The sequence below is a fragment of the Dreissena polymorpha genome, chromosome 5 (genome assembly GCF_020536995.1).
Source record: "Dreissena polymorpha isolate Duluth1 chromosome 5, UMN_Dpol_1.0, whole genome shotgun sequence".
Classification (NCBI taxonomy): Eukaryota; Metazoa; Mollusca; class Bivalvia; order Myida; family Dreissenidae; genus Dreissena; species Dreissena polymorpha.
The window spans coordinates 29,009,142-29,021,923 of NC_068359.1; the positions used below are offsets into that span (position 1 = coordinate 29,009,142).

The window sequence follows — 12,782 nt, forward strand, 5'->3', positions numbered from 1 at the left end:
CAAATGTGAATTCTAGTGTTAACAATCTTTTTCTTTATTTTGACAAAGTGACCTAGGTTTTGACCTGGTGTGACCCAGTTTTGAACACGAAAAATATATCATTGGGACCACTTTTCTTACCAAGTTGCATGACAATCAAGCAATAAATGTTACCTTTAGAGTGTTAACAAGGAAAAATGTTGACGACGCATTAATGACAAATGGTGAGCCTTAAAGCAGACCATGAGCACCTTGTGCTCAGGTGAGCTACAAATAAGACACTTAACGTTATATGTTTTATGAAACAAATGTAATTTTTATTTGCACTAAACTAATTTGCCAGTATTTTATATTGATTATGTCATAGTCAGAGAGGTAAATATTATGCACATATACAGTACATAGATTGGCATTTTCAAAAATTCAAACACATGACTGTTAGTTTAAATACATTCTTTATCAGTCATTCTCAAGATTTATTAAAGTCATATCACGGTGATAATTTTCTCATCAACCCCTTGGCCGGTTCGGCTGTTGAGGGGAAATGAGTGACAGCAATACAGAAATCATCCTCCAGTCAACCCTATTGTGTGCTGCTTAGAGTAATTCAGCTATGATAAGGGATGTCCACTCTTAAATTATTCATCCAGCTTTTATTCTTACGGCCTCGGCGTCGACCTCCCTCTAACGTGCCATGGAGAACAGTCTTGCACAGAGATTCGTGCCTCGTGACGTGTCCAATCCAAGCCTGCTGTACCTTAGCACAAATATTATTATTCATGGTAGTGCAGTTATAAAATTGCTTTTACTGAAGCTTGTTTCATTCCGTTCACTGTTGTATATTTCTCAATATGAAACAATCAAAAGCAATCCAGTGGAATTTGTCCATTTCATATTGATGGCTTAATTTATTTGCCCATCGATATGTAGAACATTACCGGATTCGATTTGCTGTTGGCATATATGGTAAAGTCTTCTTGGACCTTGTGTAGTACAATCTGATCTCAGTTCTGAAATTTAAAGATATAATAGCATACAGTTGTCAATAAAAAGGAAATACATTTTAACACATTGAATAAACACACATTCACAGATGGGCATTAAGGATTTCTTTGTCTATTATTTTTGTAGTAAAATTAAAAGAATACTAGCGTCATAAATAAAGTTATTGGCTGATCACATATGTTATTACATTTTTATTATGATAAACATCGCATTAAAAGTAAAAACAGAAGCAGTTCAGATGATGTACTCAAAACCGTTCAGACGATGTACTCAAACAAAAAACGTTCAGACGATGTACTATTTTCCAAATTCCTCCCCACATATCTAAAAAAGCTTAAACAACGGGCAAAACCTTGTACGAAATATTCTAAGCATGTTATCAAGCAAAAAAAATGTTGTATTTATTTCGTTGTTTGTCGTCTTGAATAGCAAACACATCAAAATAAAGTATGTTCAGACGATGTACAAGTTTCATTGTTTATTGTTCCTGAATGTTTGAGAAAACTACAGAAATCTAAGAAAAACGACAATTACCAGAGTACATAAGGCGACTAAGCGGGTACTCTGCGCATTGTTATCATTTATTTTGATATTATTAAATATGAGAATACATTGATTTTCGTCATTAAGCGAGAGCTTTTTCCGCCATTTTGTGCGTACGATGTACTTTTGTGATCACGTGATTCCCCGCAGTGATTTTCGTAACACCTAAAACAAATATATATGTATTAGTAAGCATAAGAGCTTATTTAATTGTCAATGATTGTCTTTCTATGCTTAGCTGCTAGCAGAAGCATGTCAAAGATGTTAATATATTTAGTACATATATATATATATATATACAAAGGTATATGGTAATGTTTGGAGATTAAAAACACATTAATCACTTATTTGCATGTATAAGAATAGTAACAAAATAAATTAATACTAAAACAGTGTCATTAACTTACAATAATATTTATGTACATGTACTAACAAAGTGATGTTAAAACGGTGAAATCACTGGCTTATGTATCATAAACCATTTAATACATGCATGAAAAATAAGTATTATACAGCACAGTAGCTCTATTCAGTTTGTTTTAAACAATATCTTATAAAATTGTATTACATAAAAATACAAAATGCTGGTTTTGAACAAGCGTTTACAAATTTATCATGGAACAACAAGAAACTGCAAATTGATCAATTACACAATAAACAGGAAATTACCTTTATGCATTAAATAAACAAGCTTGTTGCTACTGTTTAGAATTACACTGTCTTACTAAAAAAAGATCACAACACAGTGATCTAGGTAGACCTAGTTTTTGTATTACTAGTTCAACATTTATTTGCATGCACTGGTCGACAAGCAGACTACGAATGATTCGTATTTCTTCAACATGCTAATTGCCTTCTAATTGTTAATTTTACAACACTTTGACCATGTTTGAACTTCGATCTCAATGTGTCAACAAACGATCTTTCAGACAATAACGCAGTGACGTCACCATCTATGTATAGAATGCATCTGATCTTCATAACAACGTAGCTGATTTTTGTATACAGACAGATATATAGAATCTTCACAGTTCTATAAAAGTTCACATACGTTTCATCCAAGAAAATCATTGAACAAGATCACCACGTGTTGTATCTTTCTTCATAGGAAACTTTGATAGTGCAAGAATCACTCCTTTGTTGATTTCTGAAAACTGTCTGTTTTGCTCTATGAAATAGCTTATGTGATGCCCAGCACAACAGCTCCTAAAAATGGAAAACCCATAAAAAACCCATAAAATTTGATAAATAAAAAACAAAACAGACATTTTGTAAATGTCGTTTTTGTTGATTTTGACAAAAGGGTAAGGTTGTGGTACACAAATAATGTTTTCAAGCATGGCTTCTTACTCCCACTAATTTTCTGCAAATAAAATAATGTGTGATCTTACATTTTCAACCCAATCCTAATTATATTCCGAGGAGATCACAACATTATTAGATTATGTGGTTTGAGGCCTAATCTTTATATAGTGATGTGTAACCATATGCATATAAATCATAAATGTGACCGTGGAAAGTTGCAGACGAAGTAAAAAGAAGATAAAAAATACTGGAAAGTTAAATCGGAATTACGCTAAATTTGGTGAATAATCGTGTTCCTGATGGATAACAATCGCAACTTACCAAACTATTGCGCATGATCACAGGTAAAACTGCTTTCTGAGAGCGAATGGGAAATGGATCACCAATTTCGACCTGTAAGGGGGCGCAATTGAAATATCAAATATGAGACCTCTAAAACATCGCCGGCGTAAATTATTTCAACAAATAAAGCTTTTTTAGAAAAATGTTTATTAATTAACGAGGATAACAATAACAATAAGATTTAGAATTGAGCGAAGGAAATGAATTCGCGCCTAATCTTATTCGATTAATTGCATTGGGATTTAGGCTAAACATTTAGATGGGTTATATTAACCAAAATTGTATTTGGAAAAAAATATCGCCATTTGTGGTTTACCAGTCTGGAACTGTGGCTTATTCCCTTAAAGCCGGGAAACAGAAAACAGGAAGCAAATCAATTGAGATCCAAAACTCGTATTTTGGCGGAGAAAAACCTTCAATGCAAGAAGATAGAGAACGATGCGTTTCAAAACAATGACTTTCCTGGCGTATTTCGTCTTGAGGTATGCATAGACAGTTGATATAGCATTTGTCGGAGTGTCTATGCAACTAAGTGGCCCATGATTTACATCGCAAAAATATATGACGCGGGCAGAAACGTTTCGAGTCTGATCAATATATGAATATTGTATGTCAAAAAAAAAACGATACAATTTAGCGGTCAACGCCGTATTATATTTATGCAACGTCTCTTATCAATTTGTTTAAGAAAATGTAATGTTTATGTGCAATCAAATTATGTTCTGTTCAAACTAAGTCTTTATGTATATGTCCTCGATGGACCCGTACAATCAGGCCCAACGTCACTGCATTTTGGTCTATTTCGTCTCTTCTTATTTAACATTGATTGCCCCAAAGAATCCGGCCTCCCCCTTCATGCTTGCGGTATACACATCGAGCGCCTTTTCCCTGTCAATGTGACCATCTTCTTCGGCAGTGTTGATCAGTTGTTCGTACTTTACAACGCCGGAAGAATCGGCGGGGTTAAAATTCGCCTTGACCCATGCATCGTAGACACCAAATGAACCCTGGGATTAAACAAATGTGATGATCCAACGCATGTAAAAAATATAAAAATAATAATAATTATAGTAATGATAATAATGATAATATTAATAAGTATCATACTACAAATAGTAGTTGTAGTAGTAGAAGTAGTAGTAGAAGTAGTAGTGGAAGTAGTAGTAGTAGTAGTAGTAGTAGTAGTAGTAGTAGTAGTAGTAGTAGTAGTAGTAGTAGTAGTAGTAGAAGTAGTAGTAGTAGTAGTAGAAGTAGTAGTAGAAGTAGTAGTACTACTAGTAGCAGCAGTATCAGCAGCAGTAGTAGTAGTAGTAGTGGTAGTAGTAGAAGTAGTAGTAGTAGTAGTAGTAGTAGTAGTAGTAGTAGTAGTAGTAGTAGTAGAAGTAGTAGTAGTAGTAGTAGTAGTAGTAGTACAAGTACTAGTAGAAGTAGTAGTAGTAGTAGTAGTAGTAGTAGTAGTAGTAGTAGTAGTAGTAGTAGTAGTAGTAGTAGTAGTAGTAATAATAACAATAGAAGGAGTGGTGGTGAAGGTGGTGGTGGTAGTAGAAGTAGTAAAAGTTGAAAAATAGTAGAATACAATAAATTAAATGGAAGGGTTATATCATATGTCCATACTTGTGAACTGTGCTCCTTAAAATGAATTTATTTAACATAAAGGCAAAACAAGCATATTAAAAGAATGTATATCCCCACCGAAACTTATTGATATTTCAATCGATTAGGCTACAACTCTGAACTTTCCAAGTCATTCTTACGAAACTTATGTAAGAACAACCTAAGCATGATAATTCACATTTAATTTGAATTTTATCAAATTCTATACGAAAAAAGATAAAAAGAACACTCAGTTTCAGCAAATAAAAAGGCCATATTAATTCTAGAGTTGATCCGAAAACAACTTGCAAGTGTACTTCCACAGTACGATGTTTTTAACATATCATGACATCAAAACTTAGGAAACAGCTTAGGACAAACAAGTTCCTCAATTTAATGCAATTTATGGGCGAAAATGGTTTCCGACAAAACTTCAGCATCCACTACCGCAGTATGATAATACACATTTCTATGTTATAGTAACTGAGAAATAGTTCAATTAATAAATGGTGCCCAACTCTGGCATTACAAGTAGATTGCGACAGAATTTATGAATGCACCACCACAGTATAAAACATAGTTATGTTTAATGAAACTCAATACAGTGGTTACTGAGAAACAGCTCCGAACAGACACAATTCATCAATTAGAATCATTTACGGGGGCATAACTCTGGGTTCACTGAGACCATCCGACTAAATTTATGTGGGCAACAACCAAAGTATGAAGAAAAACTTGTTTCATGAAATTTATGTAAAGGTTACAAAGAAACAGTTCCAGACAGACGCAATTCCTCAGTTTTAATCGAATTAAATGATAAAAAAAAGTTGTAGTAAATTTTGAGACAAGTATTTACCGTAGTGTTCAGGGGGCTGTTTTATAAATGATCAAACGTCAATTTTAACTTACGAGAGAATTATGTAATCTAACAATGTAGACGTATTTGATCACCATTCTCCTCAAATATATTCTTCGTCAGAGATGCCACTTCAGTACTGATAATTAATTAAGCACTTAACTAAGTACTGATAATTTATAATCTTATGAAATGGAATTTAGCAATTATGCATCTTCGGCAACTGTATCGTTTCGTAAAAGTGTACTACGATATTTATTGAAATGGTCTCCCGGGTTATGTATAGGTCCCTGTTCTTTTCAAAAGCAAGGTTGTGTGTTAAATTATTCATGGAAAGGTCTAAAGAAACGGAAGTAGATAAGTATAGTTTTTATTAAGCGTTAAAATACTTGTTTTCTTAAAACATATTTAGACTCAACATACGATGTGCATTTAATAAAGTCGAACCTGTCTGAAAAGCACACCATTCGAATAAGTGATCTTGCAAAAGTGGTATGCGGTCATTAAAGGCATTTGGACTCTAAACAGTTTAAACTACGTTACTATATTAGGCGAATATGGATTTTAATCTTTTAATTAGTACTATGATGATGAACTTTGTTGAAACAGCTAATTTTGGATGTTTACATGTTCAACAGAGGATTCAACGAATGAGTTGAAACAATTGGGTTACACTTAACATTTTGTGTATATGAAGTATCGCTATGTTTGTGTATAGCAAACTAGAAACAAGGGAAACCAACGAGTCAGATAACTGTGAATAGGTAAATAGCAAGAAGTTAAATCGGGAACAAAAGATGTTGTTTGTTATTTGGCAGTCATTTATTTGGGGATTTAGGATTATCATTGTAAACATAGTGATACAGTGTTTCACTAACAAAACATTTCAAGAATGTACCCAATACCCAATATTTAAATATTGACCACCAAATGTGACCTTCGCCTTGAAGACAGGGACGTTGGTCTTGCTCATGACACATCGTGTCATCGTGATGAACATGTGTGTAAAGTTATTTAACAATCGACCAAGGAATGACAAATATGGACAAAAACATAATACCCTGCGTTTCACCTTTGACTTCAATCTGTTACCTTGACCTTTAGACATTTCCACAGTTCTTAGATATGTCAATCAGTCGCATGATTGTGAACATTTATGATAATTTATTTGAAACTATGCCTACTAATGACAAAGTAATTTTCCAGACAAGCATCATCCGGGCAGACTAATTCACAAAAAACCACATTGCATCGCCCTCATCCAACGCAATACTAAAACAAGTTATGGTCATATTTTGGGACATTATTTAGAAAGTGTATACTACTAGCCTACTATGCTGATTAACAATTCAAAAAGAATTTCGCATCTCTCATCTATTAATGCACAATCCGTTAAGGTCCAAGCATAACCTTGACAAGTGAACTACGAACATGGGATTTTGGCGCTATACTTCGTCTTACTGTGCTACACAATAGTGCCAAGTTAATTTAGAATCTATCCATTTACGACAAAGATATGGAATGGACCCGCCTACCAATGCACAATATTGAAATATTAGCTTGAAATGCTTTGTGTTACATTTACCTTTAAGCCTTTAAGCTTGGGACCTTGCGCGCGAGTTTTCGTCTTACTGTGCTTTATGTATGTGCCAAGTAATTAAATAATCCATCCACTAATGACAAAGCTTTGGACAGAACACGCCTATAAATGAACAATCATGAAATATAAGCTTGAAAGTCTTATTATCCACTAGGCCTTTGAGCTAGGGACCTGGTTCTTGAGCGCGACATTCTGTGATTTACAGTGTGCAACATAATTTTAAAATCCATCATTTAATGACAAAAATATGGACCGGTCACGCCTATCAATGCAAAATCTTTACATATGACCTTGACAGGCTAAATGTGACCATACGCGCCACTTGAACAACATTATCTTGCGTGTAAAGTCAGAAAATTTAAATATATAGCCTAAAACCAACAACATGGAACGGCGGACATATTTATAGTTCGGACATTGTAGCGAGAATATTTGGTAAAAATGAATAAAATAAGCTTTGTCACTTCCTTTCATTCATAGAAATACACTTTAAAAACATACATTTATATTGTTAATTCAATTTATATCTCATTCTGTTGGATATGTTCAACCTTTTTAAGGTAGATGAAAGCGAGGGCTACTTGATAGAGGTCGTTTATGCCAAAAGAGATCATGATAACAATCTATTTTCATGTGATAACTGCTTAATTATCGTTGACCCATGGGAAAGCATGAAGTTAAGCGATTCTTGTGATTATATAGTCAGCACAGCTATTGTTAAATTTGTGAACCTGTGCGTTAATTCGGCCTACACAGTTGCACGAGAAAGTCACAGTTTAAGGATTTACACAGTGGTACAACCTGTTTACCGCTTCATGGTTTTTTGGTCGTGGTTAAAAGTTTGGTAGCGTCAAAACGGACTTATTGATCACTTATTTGGAAGCCTACTTCGATCTGAGCTGCTGTTCTGCCCCTGGTTCTTAATGAAACCTGTTTGTAAAGCCCGCAATAGTTTGTTTTAATCAAATCTTGTAAATGTTAACCTTTCCTTCAAGGCTGAGCCCCACCACATGGAAGCATGGCAGTCAATTACACAATTGCTACTACAATTATCACTTCTTTAACATATGCTGTCAATTTTCACAGGACATCATAGACTGGAGTAGGTCGGGGACATAAACTGTGTTCTTTAGTAAGTTAGGATGGACATAAGATGGAGCAGGAACCTGCAATAGGTCTTCATAACGAATCCTAGTCAATATCGGACTTAAGGGCTATCACTGGAGGCTAGTTTATTTATACACTTCAAAGTATCTTCGATCCCCTTTTTTTCTAATGTGTGAATTTTCTTGGATGAAGTTGGAATTTTTGCTATCAACTGTTGTGGTTATTTCAAATACACAACGCATACATTATCCAAATGACTTATGGTCAGCATTATGTATACCGTCTGTACAGTGTTATTTGAATGTGTGGAAAGAAGACTGCGTCTTAATCAAATATCAACATACCATATGTTTCGATGAAGCAGAAATAAATTCAAAAAAAGTTATGTGACGACACATATGACGTGATGTCATGTAGTAAAATATGTATCTAGGAGCACTATTATGTAGTTTAATATACGTACACTTCATAACAAACATTTCATGCAGTGATTATGTGACTATTAAGTGAAAAAATAACACAACAATACTTGAACCTTTGTTTTTAATTTAATTACTTAATAAAAATGTAAATTGTCTACCTTGATTTCAAAGTCAGGATATACGCCGCATATCGTTTTTTAAGATGTTTCTTGTTTTTCAGATATTTCTCAAATAGAACACATGAAAGGTTTTAACTGACAAAGTTCCATTGTTTTATTACACTATATATGTTCCAAAACTCTCTTAACAGAGGAGAGGACATTCGTGCAACAATTCCTAAGGTATTTTATCATGAATATCACTGATTTAAAAAATCATTTTGACATTTTTTTTTATATGAAAAACATATTTATAATGCTTATGAGGAAGAATTTAATCCAAACCATGAATTTGAAAATTTCCAAAACGTTTTTGGGGATCTTGTTTACCGAACAACAGTATGTAATGAAGTAACCTCCTAGTGTAAACAAACTTCTTAATGAATTTTTAATTTTGGTTGGCACTATCACAACAATTTTTAATAGTATTTTATCCACATGCAACGATTTTTAGTAGTATTTTAGTACATGCAGCGATTTTAATATGATTCTAAACTTGGGCAAGTTTCCCTTAGTTTTAACTAAAGGAATTATGATCCCGATACATAAGAAGGGGGATGAATCAGATGCTAGTAACCATAGAGGCATCGCGTTATTAAGTTACTATTCGAATTAGTAGCATAAGTACTCAGCTTATCATATTGTTATCCAACTTGTAAGGTAGCTTTTAATTTATATTAGCCCTTTGTGTCCTCAACCATTACGTACTCGTTCCAAAAGTATCGGGTTTCTCTGATCGTAACGAGTTTGAAAAATGCACCTAAAAATGTATATAACTGTTCTTGGTGTCAGAAAATCAACCGCCTATAAAGTCGTTATATATTTACAAGTGTAGTACTATCTTTATTAGAAGATGGTCTGATCTACTTAAATAATTTTTAAATTGAACTGGTTTGGAAAGATAAGATACATTCCATCGAGATATAGACTTACTTTTGTGTTTTGTAAAATCTCACAAATGAATGAGGTTAGTTATTTGTTTAAATAAAGGATTAACGATGAATGCTCACAAAAGCGTAAGCGAGATGTTAAAGATGATATTGTACAAATCGTATGGAAAGCAAAAAAAACAACAATTTCGTTTGAATCATAGAGAAGATGTTATTTAGAACATTGAGAAGAGCGATTACGAAATTACGTATTTGTGGACATAAGCTGAGATTTCAAACTGATATAAATGCTCGAATAGAAACAAATTGCTGCCCTGTCAATTATGAGACAGCAATAAAATTGAAAATGATTCCACTGCCTGTTGAGATTTGGCAAATTCTTCAGAAATTAGAAAACAAATCATGATAACTTATAACAGAGTCATACTTAGCATGTTTAAACTCATAAAGTTAGTAAATACCGAAATATCACACTATTCGCCTTACTGTTTTGAGCTTAGTCGTGTATAATTATATCAAATGACTTTTTGTATTATTTTAACTTAATATCTTTTTTATTTCTGTATTTAACCATGTTTTGTATCTGATGACATAATGCTATATATTGTGGATAAATGCAACTTTGCTGACACATTAAGAATACATATAACGCGGTATTCCACTAGTACTACTTAAATCAGATGCGAATGTGAGTTAAATTGTATTATTTTTATTCCTTCAATATTATATTTATCATCTTATTTAATTGATTAAAATAACATGGTTAAACGTTTCGATGTATGAATATATGATTACATGTGAGGTAAAACAATATTTATATAAATATCTATTATGGTCAACCATTACCAGATGTATGGTATTTCTGCAATAATCACTTATCATACAAATGTTATTTATTAAAACAAATCAAACTAGAAATGGCGCGGCAGAGGCCGACGCGTATCCCCACGCCCCATGTTTGACCCAGGGGGCGCCCCAGGGTTGATAATGGGGTCATGCAAAGTTGAGATTGACTGTATTGTCATAAGATATGTTCAGTATCAATTTGAAGTAAATCGGCGTAGAAATGAAGAATTTATAGTAGAAGGCAATTTGGCGTGGGCGTGGTCTATGTGGGTGAGGGCGCCCCAGGAATGGTCATGGGGCCATGCATAGTTGAGATTTACCGTATTTTATCCCACTTTTACAGCGAATTCGGTTGATTAAAGCCCCGTTGATTAAATTTCATCTGTAATCAACGGCAAGGCTATAATCAATGGCACGAAATGACGTCATCAACTGCCGAACCGGGACTACTTTTTTCCACGCACCTCGTCACCTGTATTTGCCAAGTGCATCAATAATAAAAACACTCAAAAGTTTGTCAATCTTAATGACCTTAAAACAAAGAAAAGTAGCAAAAAAACGTGTTTTTTTTGTCATTTATTTTTATTAAAACCTCTAGTATTAGGTAAATTTAACACTATGCAAATAGGTTCTGTTGTTGTAGCTCCCCTTTGAAGAAGTCAGTTCGAGTTGCTCCCCTTTGACCGTAGAAAACAATCGTCTGGACCAAGAAATCCTGTGTTAATTTACAAGCTGTACTCGGATATGTGTCCATCTGATTTTTCTTCAAAGCATCTTTCCAACCTGGCAATACGCACAAATGACACTGCATCCCAGTGGTTCTTGCGTCAACAATTGGGTGTCAACAAGCTAGGTCAGATGCTGAAGGCCATGGCAAAAGACGCCGGCTTTCTCAAGCACAAGAGAATAACGAACCACTCAGTTCGCAAATTCCTGGTCAAAAAACTTCGAAATGCAAACATTCCACCCACTGAAACCATGGCCATAACAGGGCAAAAAATGTCCAGTCCATTACCAATTATTCCAACATATCTGTTGAACAGCAGCAAAAGTGTTCATTCTTGCTCAGTCCAGTAAATGTAACAATCCAACAGATTCCTCTTGTTCACCTTCATGCACCGAAACTATGGCCGAAATGCAGCCTAGACAACCACTGTCTACCGTCGAACAAGTTGATCTTGATGTTCGCCCCACCCAGTCACTTCACCAGCAAATGTCTTTCTCTAGTTCGAACAACTTTGCCTCACAATTCTTTGGTGCCACTTTCAACATTCAAAATGTATATAATTAGCTTAAATCCAAGTAATCTTTGTTATTTCGTCACGAAATAACCAATATTATAACAAAGAAGCAAATATTGTGCACCTCGTGATCGACTTGATGGTTTGTTATCGAAAGTGAATTGTGTGTGGTGTTAGGCTACGTTGTAAACAAATGTAGTTCCTTGTATATAACAACTTAATGTCTTATTGATATCATAAAACTTTAAGATTTGCAATTCAATATGATTAAACTTGTAATTAATAACCCTCGACACTTTGTTACAGAACGATATTCTGATTTAAAAAAAGATTATTTGATCAGCGGTTATTTTTGGAACGCGGAGTAATACACTCGCCTTGGTTACACTACAGTCATTATCAAAGTACGACAAACACTCATGAAAACTTATTTTGTTTAAATAAAAAAAGTTTACTGAATAAAAAGTGGGATAAATAGAATAATAGGTCAGTGTTGATTATAGATCAGGTTTATCATGCTCGGCACGAAAACGAAAAAGCACTCGCCAAGGCTCGTGCTTTTTGTTTTCTAAGCCTCGCATGATAAACCTGATCTATAATCAACACTAACCTATTATTCTCTATGTCATACTAGAAATGGCGCGGCAGGACCGACGCGTATCTCACGCCGCATGTTTGACCCAGGGGCGCCCCAGGGTTGGTAATGGGGCCATGCATAGTTGAGATTGACCGTATTGTCATAAGAGAAGTTCAATATCAATTAGAAGTGAATCGATGTAGAAATGAAGAAGTTAAGTAAAAGGCAATTTTGGGTGGGTGTGGCCTATGTGAGCGGGGCGCCCCAAGGTTGATAATGGGGCTATGTATAGTTGAGATTGACCGTATTGTCATAAGA

At 34.4% G+C, this 12,782-nt stretch overlaps 1 protein-coding gene across 3 annotated transcripts in view; it reads right to left on the bottom strand.

The window, feature by feature from the left end:
• Nucleotides 1–3,357: 3,357 nt before the first annotated feature.
• LOC127831628 (uncharacterized) overlaps nucleotides 3,358–12,782 on the bottom strand; it is an 18,570-nt gene continuing 9,145 nt past the window's right edge. For 2 of the 3 annotated variants that reach the window (XM_052356608.1, XM_052356609.1), the window contains exon 5: nucleotides 9,012–12,782. This exon is cut by the window's right edge and continues 982 nt beyond it. The gene's annotated coding sequence lies outside the window, so the exon portion shown is untranslated. Of the gene's footprint in view, nucleotides 4,182–9,011 lie in introns of those variants that run through there. The other variant, XM_052356610.1, reaches the window with a different exon arrangement.